General features: G+C 36.9%; 1 long non-coding RNA gene across 1 annotated transcript; it reads left to right on the forward strand.

Annotated features, from left to right (window-relative positions):
* Positions 1–451: 451 nt before the first annotated feature.
* LOC114142389 (uncharacterized) lies at positions 452–9,217 on the forward strand. Its single transcript, XR_003594997.1, has 3 exons — positions 452–541; positions 5,650–5,661; positions 9,202–9,217. It is a non-coding gene; the product is annotated as an uncharacterized LOC114142389 (long non-coding RNA).
* Positions 9,218–17,622: the final 8,405 nt, after the last annotated feature.

Below are 17,622 nucleotides of genomic sequence, written 5' to 3' on the forward strand. Positions count from 1 at the left end.
CTTGGTAAGTCTCCATATTTGATAACTTTTGACCCCGCTAGTTTATCGTTTTTACCCAAAGGAGGCCACTTTTTACTCCTTGTCGTTAAAGAGCATTTCACAGCGATGCCAGTGTGCAGCTGGTAAACAAATGCACAGTGCTAATTAAGCTAGCCTGACTAAACGTATGAATGCGAGTGGCAGTGGGTGTTAGGTTACCATAAGATTTGCTGTCAGTGAGCAGCAGCTTAACTGTCTCTGAATAGAAGTGGGTAATTTTCAAAGAAAAACTGGAAGCCAAGCATATCTACAGTATTCCATGGACACTTACCTACAAGTATTTAATTTCTTTAACTTCACGACATGATACAATAAAATGATTTCTTGTTAAAAATTTGTTACGTTAAAAGTCACATTAAATCAAAGAGGTATCCAGCATAGTAACATTTCCCACGTCTGCCAGTCAGACGGGAATTCGGCACTGGGCTTTTCGCTCGCCACTACTGAGGGAATCCTTGTTAGTTTCTTTTCCTCCGTTTAGTAATATGCTTAAGTTCAGCGGGTCGTCTCGTCTGAGCAGCAGCAGAAGATGTTTTGTCAATGAGCAGCAAATACAACATATCTGCACAATAAATAAAAATATACATTAGTATATATTTCTGTCTAAGTTATACTTTTTATATAGCACATTTGTTTTTTATTACCTCACATGTCCAATCTATGTAAAGTATGCTGTTTATTTGTCTTAAATTTGTCCCAGTTTTACATCCAAGTAAACATCTTTACAGTTATGATGAGAAATAGGACTCATGGTAGCTGTGCAGAACTATTTGTCACATCTGCAATAATGGTTTTATTATAATGTGTGCTTCCCGGGTCTGACAGATAAGACACTGTATATGCCTCTGAGTGTAGGTGATATGACATTCCTGCTTCCATAATGTAGCTTATCGTTTTGTCTTCATGGCATATTTGATTTGTCATGGCACTTCTGCTATGGAACTCTGCTATGAATGGACATAAACACAAGATATGAAAGAACACTAGATTCATCTTGTGGAAAAAGTAATGTAAAACATAAAACAATTGAAGACAGACTTTTGTATGCAGGATTTGCTGTCTGGATTTATATTGTAATATCCATATGAACTTATTCTGAATAATTATTTTGATTACACATGCAGTGTGTACAGTAACATTTCTAGCAGTTATTCGTTTTTTTTTTTGTTAGTTTTTTTTGTTAGCTTAAGTTTAATAAGCTCATCGCTATTCCACTTTCATGTTCCCTCACATTTTATCATGTCAGACAGAGAGCTCCTGTTTACAACATATTTGCACAAATTCTCAAACTAAAGACAAGACGTCTTGGCATGTTTTCCAAGCAGGTTAAACACTTAAAAAGTTCTGGAGCATGCCGTGGTGGCGTAGTGGTTAGCGCGACACATATTTGGAGGCCTTCAGTCCTCGACGCGGCCGTGGCGGGTCCGACTCCCGGACCTGACGACATTTGCCGCATGTCTTCCCCCCTCTCCTTCCCTGTTTCCTGTCAGCCCACTGTCACATAAGGGACACTAGAGCCCACAAAAAAGACCCCCTGGAGGGGTAAAAAAAAAAAAAAAACTTAAAAATTTCTGAGCTGCTGAGGATTAAATTTCATGCAGTTTAATGAGAATCTTGTGAAATGGTAACAATAAGAAATAGGTGAAAATTACCTATTTTCTCAATTAATTATTTAATTGAGAATTAAAACCATCATTATACTAAGTAGGGATATAGCTTGTGAACATGATCGGATAAGACTGCAGCAGCACATGGAGAGATCCAGAGTATGCTCACATGCAAAAGACTAAATATGTACTTAACCACATTCTGACTACCAGCATGCATTTCTGAGCAGTCACAGCAGGTACAAAAATGCACCAATCAGCATGAACTTATCAAAAAAAGATAAGTTCATGGGCAAAACACATGATTTGACATGTTGCCATAAAACATCACAATGTATAACTGAGTTTCAGAAGTGGTTATATTGAAGTTCTACCTGCTAAGGTAAAAGGCTTGTGCTTCACCAAAAAGCTAATATCTAAGCAGAAGGCTCACCTTTTGCTTCACAATGTTTTCTCAATATGGTCAGCCATATATTCAACTAATGTACAGAACCCAGTCTTGTTAAGATTATTGTGTTTTGCACTCCTTGTTCATGTGTGTTATTTTGTACTGCTATCATATTCAAAATAATTAAACATCCTCAGTATTGTAATTTTGTTTTCAAACATCTGTTTCTATCAATGCACTAATGCATTTGTTGTGATTCTTGACATCCTGCATGAGTGCATCTGCCTTTCTAATCAGATTCCTTCCCCATTTGACTGGAAACTTATAGTTGCTTTTTTTACTCGCAGTAAAAAACGTTTACTGCGTTGAAGAGAAATCTGTTTCTCCTAGACTTCAACTCTTTCTTTTTTCTTTTTTTTTCAACCCAAGTACTTCCTTTACTACTGACATTATTGCCTTCACTTTCTTCACTCTTTTTCTTTCTTCCTCCTTTCTATTAATTGTTGTGAGAGAGAACATATCCACTGAACAATAGCTGTCAGGAAAACCCCTTGTTGATGTTAAAGGTCAGAGAAGAACGGTCAGGATGGTTGAAAATGATGCACAAGCAACAGTAGCTCCCTTGTTACAACAAAGGTACACAGGACCCCATCACTGAAGAAAGTGTGTTGGACATTAACTGACTCACAGTTGAAATTGATATTATCAAATGGTAAGGTCAGAACTTGCTGTAACTGAACATTTTAGTGGATGTTACTGGGCGCAGCCTATTTTTGGCACACTTTGGGCTCCTTAATGCCAAATGAGTATTCTTTAAATGCTACACCTTGTCCAATTATTGTTGCAGAAGACTTCCATCCCTTTATGACTACAGTGAGCCTATCTTCTGATGGTTATTTCCAGTGACATAAAGCCCAAAACATCTCTAAGAACTAATTTCTTGAACATGAGAACACACTTACTGTGCTCCAATGACCACCGCAGTCACCAGATCTCAATCCGAGAAAACATCTTTGGAATGTGGTGGAATGTCAGCCTTTCATCATGGATGGTTGACCAACAGCCAGAAACTACAATGAATATGGACCAAAATGTTTCTGACACCATTGCTGGATTTCAATCAAAGTAGTTATAAATACAAGATAAGTTCAAAGCCAGTACTATCAAGGTGTTCTTGAAAAAGCAGACAACAAATATATATGTATAAAGATTAATTAATTTCACACACTTTCTTTTGCTCACTTGCATCTACAAAGAGAACATTCTATGTGTATCACTAATCTATGTGTAACTGTAATTGAGAATGTGTCTAAGCAACACTTATTGATACACAGCTGTTAGGAGATACATAAATGCAGACACTCACATATGCAGTGGTGCAAAAACACAAAGAGTTGCCACCATAAAAAATACCCTAAATATAAGATACATGCAGCTCCATAAAAGCAACATGCAAAAAAAAAAAAAAACTATTCACATGTACATAGAGTTTACAAGCAATGTCATCAGTTTATTTTTGACAACCACAGGTTTTCTGACATTTTATTTGTCATCATGTTTCACTTTATGGCATGGAGATTACATAGAGATAAGATAAGATAAGATAAGATAAGATAAGATAAGATAAATCTTTATTGTCATTGTCACAAGGACAACGGAATTCAAAGGATGCCATCAGTCAGTGCACATGCCCAAAAACAAACAAAAAAAAGAAAAAATAACTGCCTCACAATTCACACACAACGCAAGAATCAAACAACTGGCAAAAAAAAAAAAAAAATTGTTGCAATTACTTGGAGAAAAGATAATATGGATGTTAGGTAGAGCTGGGAACAACATCAGGGCTGAAGACTTGGGGTGAAGGGCTTCCCTGAATCTTTAAGGTAAGGATTGATAAGAGAGTTGTGCTCTGTGTTGTGAATAAGCAGCTGGAAGTCCAGTGATGATTTTACATGAAGAAAATCTAAAGTGGTTTTGATTCACTGCATGATTATGCTTATTGTGTGATTAAGTCATGTGTGAAAACATATTTAATGTAAAAAAATGAAGAAAAAATAACAGATCGACCATGTTTATTTATTTGTGCATTTTTCAGTTTATGAGTTAAAAATGCCTGCTTATATTACAAGCTACAGTATATGACGTAATGGGAAAGAAAATGTGGATTCCACAGATTATATATATATATATATATATATATTTACTTGTTGGGAGGAAATATGAAAAAATGGGATAAATTGCCCTTTTTCTCTCTATCAAATATAAAACTGCTGAAATAATCCATTTACACTATCTGCATTCAAAGATCTTGTCTGCCCCCTTCAGGCTGTTACACAAATAACACTTAGGGAAGTGTTTAAGCCAGGCCATTGTCTTGCCTTAACACAACCTGTCACAGGTTTCCACATGAGAAGGAAAAAAAGATTATTCAATTTTTTGTCTGTTCAAATGACACAGACATTCTTGAAAAGCCGTTTTTAAGAAGAGAATTGGAAAAATGTGACAGTGAAAGAGCTTAAAAGAGGGCATAACTGGGAGTACATATTTTTAAAAAAAAGAACATTAAGGAAAGTGTTAAAGTTTTGTGACCCAAATCCTTTGAAGTGACAATTTCTGATCATGTTTTTGTCGGTCGCTGAAAGGAGACCATAAAAATCACATTATATAAACCATTTGAGATTTAGCGACTAAAGCGACAAATCACATGACAGCATTTATGCCATGTACTTTTTGTTTTATTATTTAATGAGGTACTTCTCTTCTTGTATTCTAATGCAACCTTAATTAGAGAAATTAATTGGCACAGTGAATATCCACAATTCTCCCAGTGAAGCTAAAAGTCCTTTGGGCAAAAATAGTAGGCAACTTGATGTCACAGTTATGATAGATTTATGATATGTGTCTAAAACCCAGAGGTTCAAAGAATTACTGGATAGCAATGTTTGCTGGGAGGGAGGGAATGCTAAATCATGCAAATTAGCAGGGGAGCCATTATGCACATTTTTTAAAAGAAATTGTGCATTTGTTTTCTCTCTCTTCCTCAAAAAGACTATTTAGTATCAGTTTTGAATCTATAGAGGGATATGTATTTAAGTTAATTGCTCGTCACTCCTGTATTACTCTGGACTATTTTTGGCTCCAGTGAGAGATGCATTATTGCAAACTTCCTGGAATTATATTAGCATTTAATAGGGGGTAATAAAGTACGCCAGGGACACAGGATCTGATGTGACAGACCAATTAAGAGCATGTTTTATGCCTGGAAGTGTGGCATACACTTTAGAGATTTACTAATTTTGAGCATGACTTAAATATGCCGGGCCATAATTTGGACATTGGTGCCCAAGAGAACATAAATTAACAGTGGTGTCCCATTGCTGCTTTAGCTGGTAGAGTTTTGGCAGAATAAGAATAAGATTAACCATATGAAGAAAATATGGTTACATCTCATTTTGTCTTTATTTACTAAGAAAGGACAGAATTCTTACAAAACTCTGTGTTTTGTCCCATTGTGCTAATGCTTAAAAAAACAAAAAAAACATGTCTGAACACAATTAAAAGCAATATTTCAGTGCATATTCTATGTATTTATTTACTTTATCTTTTCCCATTGAGGAACTCCAACCTGTTTTTTCCCCCGGTACTGTTCTCATATTGATATTGTAAGTGTGTTGTTTTGTATCCTGTATTGAGCAATTACTTTGAACATCACCGTAATCCTAATAAAGAATTTCTGACAACTGTGAACTGATGGAAAAAAAGAAAATTAAAATGTAAATATGCAAATGTAGTATCAGAAACAAATATGACATGCTGTCCCTGAACATTTGCAGGAATTTCTTGTGCATGAATCATACGTGTCCCATTGATGAGTGGAGTATTCAGCGGCAATCTACACCACGGGAAAGTCGATTGATAATATTGATACCTTAATCTTTAAATGTTGTTTGTATTACCCACAGATGACATAATTTTGTCCAAAATTTATTATATCTCTGCAACGATTAAGCAAGCACAGAAAACAGATGGATGGATGTTCATGATGATTTGGTTTCAGCTGTTGTCTGACTGAGTTGTCTTACCTGTGTTTAATTTTGTGCTGGCCCTGTTATGGACAGGTGACCTGACCATATTGTGAAGCAACACCCATTCAGGACTTTGTGTAATTTAATATATTTTGGAGGAAATAATGTTTTGTTATTATTTATAAGCCCTAATCAATAACATTGTAAATATACAACCGTAATTTAAATGTAGTTTGGACTTTGTTTAAAACATAAAAACAGATAAGATGATGCGAATCATTTTCAACCTATAGTCAGTCGAATTCAGTACAAAGACAAGATATGTAATTTTCATATAGATAAAATGGTTAGTTTATTTGCAAATGGATTTTGATTCAAGCATCAGGAAGGAGCAGGGACTGGGAGGTTCCCAGCGCTGTGGCAGCTGGGACCCAATACCCAGACAGACTAAACTTACCTCATCAAGCAGCCTGCTCCCGAAACCTATGGCTCCCACCACAGCAACATAATCTCAGGGAACACCACCACCAAGCCCATCTCTGTCATCATCACCCCACCAACTAAAACATCAATGACCCCACATATGAAAATGGGTGCAACTTCCCCCGACAGCACAAACTACAACTCGCTGCACCCCAACCAGCAGCGAACAGAGCAGGAAATCACGGAGCCTGCTCAACCTCCCAGCCAATGCCAGAAACTCCTCAAGTGTTGACACTTCCTATTAAAATGTTTATTATGTTAAAAGGATTACAGAGTATTCTGTACATTACTGAGATGTTTTCATTAAAATATGTATTTGTTTGGTTGTACCAAATTTAGAAATTCAGTCAAACTAGTAGTCATCAGTGGCTCCTTTCAACAAACTCAAATAAATTACTTTGATATTCACACTGTGTCAAGGTATGAAGACTTATTTCCCTTTCTATCAAATTAGGCCGAGCACTAATTGATTGTAATGGAAATGAGTTGACCAGTATTGTCATAAGCTGCCATTACTGCATGGCTTCAGTCTCTGTGTCTGTCTGCTGGTAGTTAATTGCTGGTCTGTTAGCTCGGACGTCTGGTGTTTCAGTTAGCATGTTAATTATTTTTGAACAATGTAGGCTCAGTTAATTCAATGACTGCAAAGCACTAATGAGCAAACGTTCCAGTACAATTGATGGCATTTCAATTTTTACTTGCTTATATGCCAGACACTCAGTGCCACTGTTTCATTCACTTTTCTGTGAAGAAACAATTTTACTTCAAGTGAGGTTATTTCTTCCTATCTCGAATGTGAGGAAAAACAAAGAAAATGATTGCAGATTTCAAGAAAAGGGGGTAGGTAAAACATTGTTTCCAGCATGACAGAAGTGGAGGTGGTGGAAGATTAGATACATGAGTGATCACTTAGACAACAGCATCTGTTTCTGTCCATAATTTCTCTTTGGAATAAGAGAAAGTCATTTAGTGCTATTTCAGTAGATCAGCACTATCCCACATCCAGCCACTGGGGGAAAGCCTGTCCCACTAACTGAAGGCTTATAGGTACACAGAAGAAGAATAAATATTTCAGCATTTATGCCAATTTATGACTTAGTCACCACATTTAGTGACTTTTCAGACCACTTTAGTAACTCTTACAAAAAAAGCGACTAGTGACAAATCTAGCAACTTTATGCGGTGTTAGTGGAGACTTTGACAACAAAACAGGAAAACATCAACAGCACCGCAGTTACAGAGAGCCCTCGGGGTTGTGGAGAACCCCTCCCACTTCTGAAGCACAGGTGGTCAGTCTGGCTAACGTATCGTGCAGCAGCCTGCAGGAGAGCACTGAAGAAACCCACACCATTTTGTTTTCTTACAGCAATTGATTCACGCATGTGCAAAGCTGCTGGAGTCCAGTGTCTGCTTACAGTAAAGTGCATTCAATGCACACAGTGCAAACAGCCTCAATCACTGAGGCCGTTTGCCTTAGTGAATATATATATAGAAATTATATTTTATTTGTGATATCAGAGTATGTGTCCCTGTTATCTGTATTTTGGTTGAGTTTTATATAAATAACTGGTTCATGTAGTGTAGATTCAAGTCACATATTAAATTGACTTTGCTAACAAAAGCTCAATGCATGTCATCTATCATGTGCCACAGCATCACATGTTGAGAGAACAACAGTCAAATTACGCTTAGACCATCCATGGTTGCCAGGTAATATATCTGTACCTGCTAAATCAGGTCGCTAGTCTAGGCATAACAGAAAAAAAAAACCATTTATGCATGCGTACAGAGATATCTAATGGTAATCTACCTAACAGTCATGTGATAGTGATTTTTGTTTTTGGTATAGCATTGTAGTTGAAGTCATGACGAAGCCACTTCATACTTTAAATAGCAGTTTTAGAAGTTTTAAAATGTTAATTTAGAATTTTTATAGAGTAAACCTGAACTGTTGAAGGGTGTGGCATAAACTCACAGCTGATTAACATACTTCACCTAATAACACAGTATTAAAATCCGACATCAGAGTAATAAGTGGTTCAGTAGTAGAGAGTTAATTAGGACTGACATCTACATGAACATTTATTTGTCTTAGAGGATTCATTTCTCAACATCTCGAAGGTCAGAACAATACAAAAAGACCAATCACTACTGCACTGACCCATTGTCCTCAAGTCTATTGTAAGTCTATTGCCTCACAATAGATTTTATGAAAAACAGTCTTCTAAATAACTCCCTTCCCCAACATTGTTAGAATTTTCTTTATTTAGAGTTTCAGAACACTTTGCTATTCTATTTCCTGGAAGAACCATTATTAATACTCTTTGATGTGTGATTACAAAGCATGTCATACTCCATTTACCCTTTATGTTTCTGACATAACTGATTTAATGAAAAACTTTAAAAAAAAAATAACAAAATAGAATACCTTGGCTGTACTGGACAACTGAAAATCTCTATCTCATTATATGATCAGTAGATTCTAATTAGATTTAGAACGGTAATATTCAGACACATTCAACAAAGGGAACACATTCTTTTATTCTCAAAACCAGAGTGCTTCCAAGTGCACAAAAATTGAGCTCTAGGTTATGTAGGGATGTGACTGAATCTCCCGATGCTGTTGAATACATTTAGTTCCAATTTTCCAGCACAGAAGGATTTGATGTCAAAGAGGTTCATCTCATTGGCCTTTTGACACGACTGAATCTAATGCCGAGCCATTTACTTCACAATAATTTAAATGGCAGACAGGATCCACAAGGCTGGTGGCTAATGCTTAATCCCTTTTCTAATGTCTGCAAGCTGATACTAGAAGGCGAAAGGCCAGAAAAGGGGAAAATAAGTTTGAAAGTGAAAATGTGAAAGAGTTGCAAGAAATTTGCCATAGCAAACACGACAACCAGTACCATTGCATAGTTACATTAAAAGCAAAGGCCAAAAAAAGAGAGATTTCCCAGCTTTAGATGATGCCTCTCTCTGCTGGAGGCCAAACGAAGATTCTGTTTGTCTGCTGGCGTGTTTCTTTTTTTTTCCCTTTAACTTTAAAATGACTGAATCTGAAGCTTTGCTGTTTGACACAGGGGGAATTAAGTTGGGTTGAATGGACTTAGGCTTAGTTATCACATTCCCCAGCCGGACACAGCGCACACAGGCTTAGCCCACCAGAGAGGACAGAGGAAGAGGACTTGAAAGCAGGTGCAGGATTCCTATGGCATAATGCTGAGTTGAAAAAGACCAGCTGTCTGTACTTTAGGCTTTAATGGTCCCTTTCATACAAAGCCCAGCCAGAGGCAGTGTATCAGAGGTGGGAAGTGAGAGGGTGATGGCAGTAATATTTACAGTAAGATACTGCAACAGTGCTTGGTTGGCATCTACAATCAGGTATGCAATGAAAGTTTTTTTTTTTTTACTGAAAACATTCCAGGAAAGTCAGACACTGCCTTGTCATCAGTGTTGTTTTAATCCATTTGCCTACATAAACAAGTACCACGCTTAAAAGGAACAACATGACTGCACAGAGAAATGAAACAAAATCACACTGGTAGAGGTAAAATGGTCATCATATTTAACACTGCTAATTAGTGAAGATCATGGAAAGACCAGGCCGTGTGTTATGGTATTGTGCATCTGAACTACCTTTCAATGATGTAGAAAAATATACAGCTTTAAGAAAAACACGCAAGAAACACACAATATGATCAGCACTGTAAATTTGTGTTCTACATGTCAAAAATGCAACCGTATCAAACATCAGAGATGCTATTTATGCATGCTAGTCCAATGTTGCTATAACCACACAGAACATCGCTTGAGTTCATGCAGCACTACGCAGACTGCCTTTCTGTAGGATAAAGAGTCTATTACCTCGACAAGCCAAATGCTTGGAGTGGCTCCCATAGACTGACTGATTGAAGCAGTGCAGCCCACCTTCTAATTAACTCTTTTAATTGTTCCCCCACCTGGACTAATGCATATTACATTAAACTTTCATGCTTAAGTAGTCAGCTGATCCTTAAGTGTGTATATTAAAAAATGATTAACATTGCAAAAAAGTGACAGAAATATAAATATAGTCCAAATGCTTATATATATATATATATATATATATATATATTTTATTTTATTTTATTTTTTTTTTTAAGCTTGCTAACTCTTAAAGGTGTAGAGAAATTTGCACAACTCTACACTTAGATTTTTCAGCTAACTGTTGAAAAAGCTGACTTATGTAAGTAATAACATGATCAAAACACAAACCAACACATAAGAACAGTAACAAAGACCGTTTTGCATGTAATAAAAAAAGGAAAATGCAGACAATTACAGTTGGGCTTCCAGTGATGGTATAAAAATAGACAAAACAAAAACTGAGAAAGAAAGACGATAGTACTGGCCTAAATGCACTGCTGGTGCTCCTGGCCCCACTGCCCATCTATAGACTAGGTGTCACATCAAGCAGTAAGTCACACTGCATTCGTATGCAAGGCTGCGTAGATCTGATATGAAGATTTTAGGCATATTTTATTGTTTCTATGTTATCACCACACTTGTTTATTTAATCAATGAAGCAAGTTTCAGTGTTCGTGAGTGGACTGTACAAGCAAGCTGCCATACAGTCACAGGAGCCAGAAATTATGATTCAAAATGTATTTTCCCTAACACTGTACACTGGGGAAATTATAATTTTGTTTTATTACAAGCACAGTTGTATATTTGATTAGGTCATAAACATAGTTCTTTCTGCTTCTAGGTCTCGCAATGATGAAGTTCTACTAAGATCATTAATCATTCTAATAAAAAAATACCAATAAATACTGCAGAACAGCAACAAAGGGACAGAAGCTAATGACATATAATATTGTATATGATCTGTTATGAATCATACTATATGTTGTTCTTTAAATACCAAGGTTTATGACTGTGAACCATTTTGTTTTGTTTTGGTTTTTTTATCAGAAAACACACAACAGAAAAGCAATGCAAGATTCAAAAGGAAACCTGACAGAAAATAAATCTGAAACTATGTTTTAAAAAACTCTAATGTATTTGTTGTTCATTTATGAGATTGCAGTAACTGATATTAAAAATGATTAGTAGTAGCTTGTAATAAACTCATTCAAGTTTATCTAAGAAAAAATGTTCAGTCACCTTTGATTTAAATTAGAGTGAAAACAGATATTCATGGGTTTTATAGTGGACCTATTGCCTTTGTCCAATGTTTATTTTGAGAAAGTTAAGGTCTAGAATGGTTGCCAGTTCATCACAGAAAAAAAAATACACAGGACAGTCAACCATGCTACTTCAAGACTACTTCAAAACGAGCAAGTAACCAAACATACATATTTTTTTTTTATGGTGGAAGGAAGCCAGGAGACAGAGAGAACCTATGAGTGCACAAGGAAAACATGTTAACTGTACGAAGAACCCAGGCTGGGATTGCCACCTTTATAACTTCAAAGCAACAGTCCTAACAATCATTCCACTGTGCAGCTCTTCTACTATATAGCTTTAGATAACTGTTTATATTTGTATCTTTTCAGAGTAAGTCTCTCTCTCTCATCAAGAAGGCCAGCTCTGGGCTGATGCTCCCTTGACCCAGTGCCAGTGGAGGGAGACAGAAGAACTCTGACAAAAATATAAGCACTTTTGGACAATGTCTCCCACAAGCTGTTCCTAAACTGGAGTCCTCCTTCAATGACAGACTGCTGCATCCTTAGTGTACAAAGAAGCATTATCAGAGGTCCTTCCTCCCAGCAGCTGTCAAGACTCTATAACCATCTCTGCTCCCAACAAACTCCATGTTTACATCCATGATGGATGGCTTACTCATTTTACATTTCTGCTTATATTTGTTTGCACAGTTTTATTTTTCACATACTGAAAATAGGCTTTTAATGTACACATGTATATTTTTGTAAATTTCTTTAAAATATCTTACCTACTTGCATTTTTTTTTTGGATCAGTCTATGCTGTCACTGCACCATATTTTACATTTTAATTTTGTCCTTAGTGTCCAGTAAACTATTTTTCATATTGTTTTTATATATTTTTATAATTTTTTCTGTGAAAAGTATTTCTGTGTGAATACTTTTTTTCGATTCCCTCTCACTTTGCTGCGGCTACGCCTCAATTCCCTCCCTGTTGGACAATGAAGGGTATTTCTATTCCAATCTATTCCAAATGTCTGATGAGTGAGAGAATGATTTTGAAATATTTTTTATTTTATTATTATATATCTGACATTGACTAAAATTACGCTTAGTATGTCTTTAACAAACTTTGGAAATCCCAAATGAGGATGCTGTGGCTTTGTCATTATTTTATTAATTGAATTCAGAGTTAAGATGCAGGAAAACTCAATGCCTCCAACAAACTGTTTTCATGTGTGACAATATAATATAGGTCAAATAAATCCAGAAAAATTAAAGGAAGAAAACTGTAGACCTCCACAATTCTGATTAATCCTTTAAGTATAATTCTGATACACACAATAGGACTGCCTAGCCATCATACTGTCAGGTTCTGTGTACCAAAGATGAGTGTGTTTTGGACTGAAATATGCAACTCAACCACCAAACAAAAGCAAACGACCTTGTGAAAATGTTGGCTGAAGCTGGTAAGAGTGTCATTACCCAAGTTCTGTATTGACATGGGCTAAAAGGCTCTCAGAGAGAAAGATGACATTACCCCAAAAGCAAAAAAAAAAAAAAAAAAGATTACAGTTTGCAATACACTCAGGGACAAACACTTTAATTTTTCTCGACACGTCATGAGGTATGAAAAAACTAAAATTGAAAAATTGAAGTATTTATCCATACGGACCTCTGTTTTTTTTTAGAAGGCAAAGAAGGAGGAAGCCCATTAGCCTGAAAACACCATTTTAAATTTGAAGGACAGAAGTAGCAGCATCTTATTTTGAATGGTTTAGTGCACTTCAAACATAGACCACATAATGAGGAAACAAGGTTATTCTAAAATATTGAAGCAATATCTCAAGAATTCAGCCAGGCAGTTGAAGCTTGGACTTAAATGGTTTTTACAAACAGACAATTAATCTAAACATGTTACCAAATTAGCTGCCAGGTGGCAGAAAACATACAAGGTTAACCAGTTTGGTGTCAGAGTGAAGGGACAAAAGGGAGCTGGTTGCCTAAAACATATCATCTAATTTCAGTTCAATCACACATACATTAAAATTGATCCTAGTTAAACAGTGCGATGAGTTCAGTTCATTAATCAAATTAGCTTAACACGTTTTGTATGTAATGAAAAACCAGCATTGACTTCCATGCTTATCTGACAGAAGTTAGAAATGTCAAAGAAATGTCCAGCAGCCGGGTTTGGCTGATGAATAAACTACGTATGGCAATGTGTCATGTAGGTGGAGAAATCTGATGTGAAAAAACTAATACAGGAATCAAGGTCATCCAATTAATGAATAATTATGTCTGTAACCACACAACCAATTAAAGTGCTGGAAACGAGCTGGCATTTTGGGGTGTAAAAAAAATGCAGTGCTTCCATAGCCATTGCATGTAACCAAGTCTTCATATTCTCAGTAGCAAGCAGAGAGCACCTAGTCAACACCTAGGGGAGCCAAGTTCATTTGACTGCATGTGCAAAAAAAAAAAAAAAAAAAAAAAACATAAAAAAATATAAAATGGGTTTAGAGTGAAGTGACAGATAAGTCACAGCTTTTTAGTTTGTGCTCCTTTTAAATGCACCCGTATAGAAAACCGTCACTGATCAGACTTCTATAGGTAGGGATGTTTTTTTAGAGATCATTTGAGCAAGTGAATTAACTAAAATTGATTCAACTCTAGGAACTTTTTTGTAATTCCAGACTCAAGCAGCTTTGACACACAAGAGGTGGTTGTTTGACAGCCGTACCCTTTAAGGCAGTAACTCAGTTTTTCGTACACACACATACTGTATGTACACATGGGCATGCAACCTTCCACAAAGCATCTCTCTGCCAAAATCTGAAAACACCCTGAAACAAAATTTATTCATTCATTTATTCTTTCATCAAATCATTTTGGCCCCTTCAGTGTTTGAGAGGAGGTGAATAGGCCCATTGTGCTGCAACCTGCGTACCTCAACCCCTCAAGCACTCTGGCCAATTTTTGCTCCCATGCTGTCCCCTTAAGAGAGGAGAGCTTGAAATGAAAAGTGTTGCCCTTTTTTCTTCCTCTTGCCACCCCGCCATCATCCGCCCATCCTCCTCCTCTCTCCAAAAACAACCCATAATGGGTGACTAGAGGCTGTCTATTGTTTTGCCAAAAGAGGGGATAGAAAAGGCGAGAGCAAGCCTGAGGAGAGAGGGAAAGAGAGAGAGAGAGAGAGGAACCAAAAGTGAGCTCATCATCCTTGATTAGGCCTGTCACCACCAGGTAGGAGGCAGCAATTAGCCTTGGCCAGGCCTGTTCCACTGAGACACATGCATGCTCACATGCCCACACAAGCTCCCTTACACACACACGTACATATTTACGCCGGCACAACAGACAGTCATGGAGGCGCACTTCTGTACACTTGGGAAAGCCACTGAATGAGTGCGGCATCTGTTGGAGAGTGATTTGGCTGGCGGAGTGAAATAAAGGATGGATGAATGCACGATGAGGAGAGCCACGGTGTGGCACACTGGCTTGGAGAGATGAAAACAGAAAGCAAAGTCATGGTGAAGGACAGGGGAGGAGACTGAGGGAGGCCAAAAAAGTTTGAGAAATAAAAAGGTAGGAGAAGGCAAACATGACAAAATTCTGAGGTCGATGAAGGAGGAAAAAAATAACTGTCAAAACAGATTTGGGTAAAAAAGAATGCAGAGGGAAGAATGTGAGCAGCAAATACAGGAGATGGTTAAAGTGAGGGGGGTTCAAAACAAGAAATGTGCACGGCTGAATAGTATTACATAAGATTCATATGAAGTTGAAGGAAAATGAGGAACAATGTGAGGAAAAGGAAGGAGTGGAACAAAGTACATGTAGAAATTAGAGCAGAGGGAGTGAGGATATACAGAAAACTAACAGACATGCTGCAAACAGGAAGTTCAGGGAGAAAGGATAGAAGAGATGGTGCTGAAATCAATGGGAGGTGGTGGGTGGGGCTGCATGCTGGGGGCATTAGCTGTCTGGTTTTGATAACATGTGCCAAATCAATTGTGGCTAACTAATCCAGTTAGTTATGGCAGGGTCCTTGCAAATAAGATGCTTGTGGGTGGGTTAGGTTATATGCTGCTACTGACTGTATAGCTGGTCTGTTTTTTTTTTTGTTCTTCAACATGCTTTTCTCTGAAGTAAAATTGTTCAAAAGTGGCAAGAGGAAAAGCCAGTGCCATGGTGTAAGACTTCTTGATGGTCATAGAAAGAAAAATCCAACATATGCAATAGTCATATCTACATACATGGGGAAACGCTCAGACATAAAGTTAAATGAAACTGATCAAAATTAAAGGAATGCTTTAAAAACAGCTACTTTAATACGTTCTTCTGACATCTAAAGGAATAGGAACGGAATTAGCTGACTACGCTAAAGATAGCTAAAGGCTTACTAGTTCATTTTAAAAAAGAAAAACAAGATGGCAGTTTTGTCATTGTGTTAAAGACTGGTTGAAAAAATTTAGTTCACAACAGCAGCAATCCTATTGGGATCTTGCATACTTCGCTTAGGAAATAGAAAGTTCAAACAGACATACAAAAGAAAATTTAATTATGAGTGTAACGGGATAAGTTGACCACAATAAGTAAGCAATTTTCTTCTACACTATAAATTAAACAAAAATAAATAAATAAATAACAACAACAATAATAATAATAATAAATGCCTTCATTGCTACTGATACAAAACAAAACAAACAAAAACAAAACACTGGGTTAAATTAAATAATGTTTCCAGTCATAAATAATCCGCGATCTTGTTCTGTTTTTAGCATACTCTGCCTGTTCAGACTGCACTTTACACTGAGCCACTTATACTGCGAGGGTAACACTGACATGTTAAATCGCTCCTTCTATAATTGCTTGCATTTACTTCTCCTTAGTGGGCCAAGCAGAAGAAACTCTCCCAGGCATAATAAATGCTGCTGTTGCTAACCGTGCTTCTGATGAGGAACTAGGGTGGGGTGAGGTGGGGGTATCTAGTGTTGGGGAGCGGTCTTTGAAGAAACAGGTTTGATGCTCATTTTTCACAAACATTTTTTTCATTTGTCTTCACAGGCAGACAGTTGGCATTAGATTAGGAGAGGCCTAACAGAGGCAGGGGCAGGGGCTGCTAGCAAATTGTGTGGCTTGAAGGGCAAATGCCCTTCTGAATTTATCAACTTAAGGCTCCATTGAGCTGCAAAGGATGGTGATGACCTTAAGATACCCTCTTAAACATGACTTTTACCGTTACATTGTTGTGCATGCAGAATCACTGTGGATTACCGTAGTCTACTTGTGCACATAAAATGTTATAGTTTGTATAAATCCATAAGCAAATGTGCATTAAAGAACAAAACGTAATGCCACAATTTGGTTATTTTTACATGAATATACAGTGTCTTCATTACTACTGACATAGCATTGGTATTATATGGATGCTTTCAAAACGTTTACCACTAATCCCTGCATTAAAATAGAATTTCAATTTTGACCAGTCAGATTTTCTGTCATTTGTTTAAAAATATAGGAATATATGCAAAACTCAGCTTCCGCATTAATTCGACTTCTGTCAACAAAGACACTTTAGACACACCTGCAGTTTAATCAACTCTATTGCAGTTATTTCTCGTGAATCACTGGCACTAACACAGTTAAACCAGAAAATATCACCAATCATCAATTTCATGATGCAAGCTAGACTTTGTGAGATGTCAATGGGACTGACGTCGTCTTTTCTAGTTTTCAGCAACCTGCACTAGTGATTGCTTGAATCATGTGGTGCAATAAATTGTTGCAGGTAGCCAGGAAAACCCATAGTGGAGTTTTAGCGATTTGAAAATTCCCCTATCCATCAAGCTGAACAGTTTCTTTCACAAAGCAAAACAAGCAGCACTGGAGGAAATATTTCAATGTAAATGTGGGGGTGTCAAATAACTTT

The sequence above is a fragment of the Xiphophorus couchianus genome, chromosome 3 (genome assembly GCF_001444195.1).
Source record: "Xiphophorus couchianus chromosome 3, X_couchianus-1.0, whole genome shotgun sequence".
Taxonomy (NCBI): domain Eukaryota; kingdom Metazoa; phylum Chordata; class Actinopteri; order Cyprinodontiformes; family Poeciliidae; genus Xiphophorus; species Xiphophorus couchianus.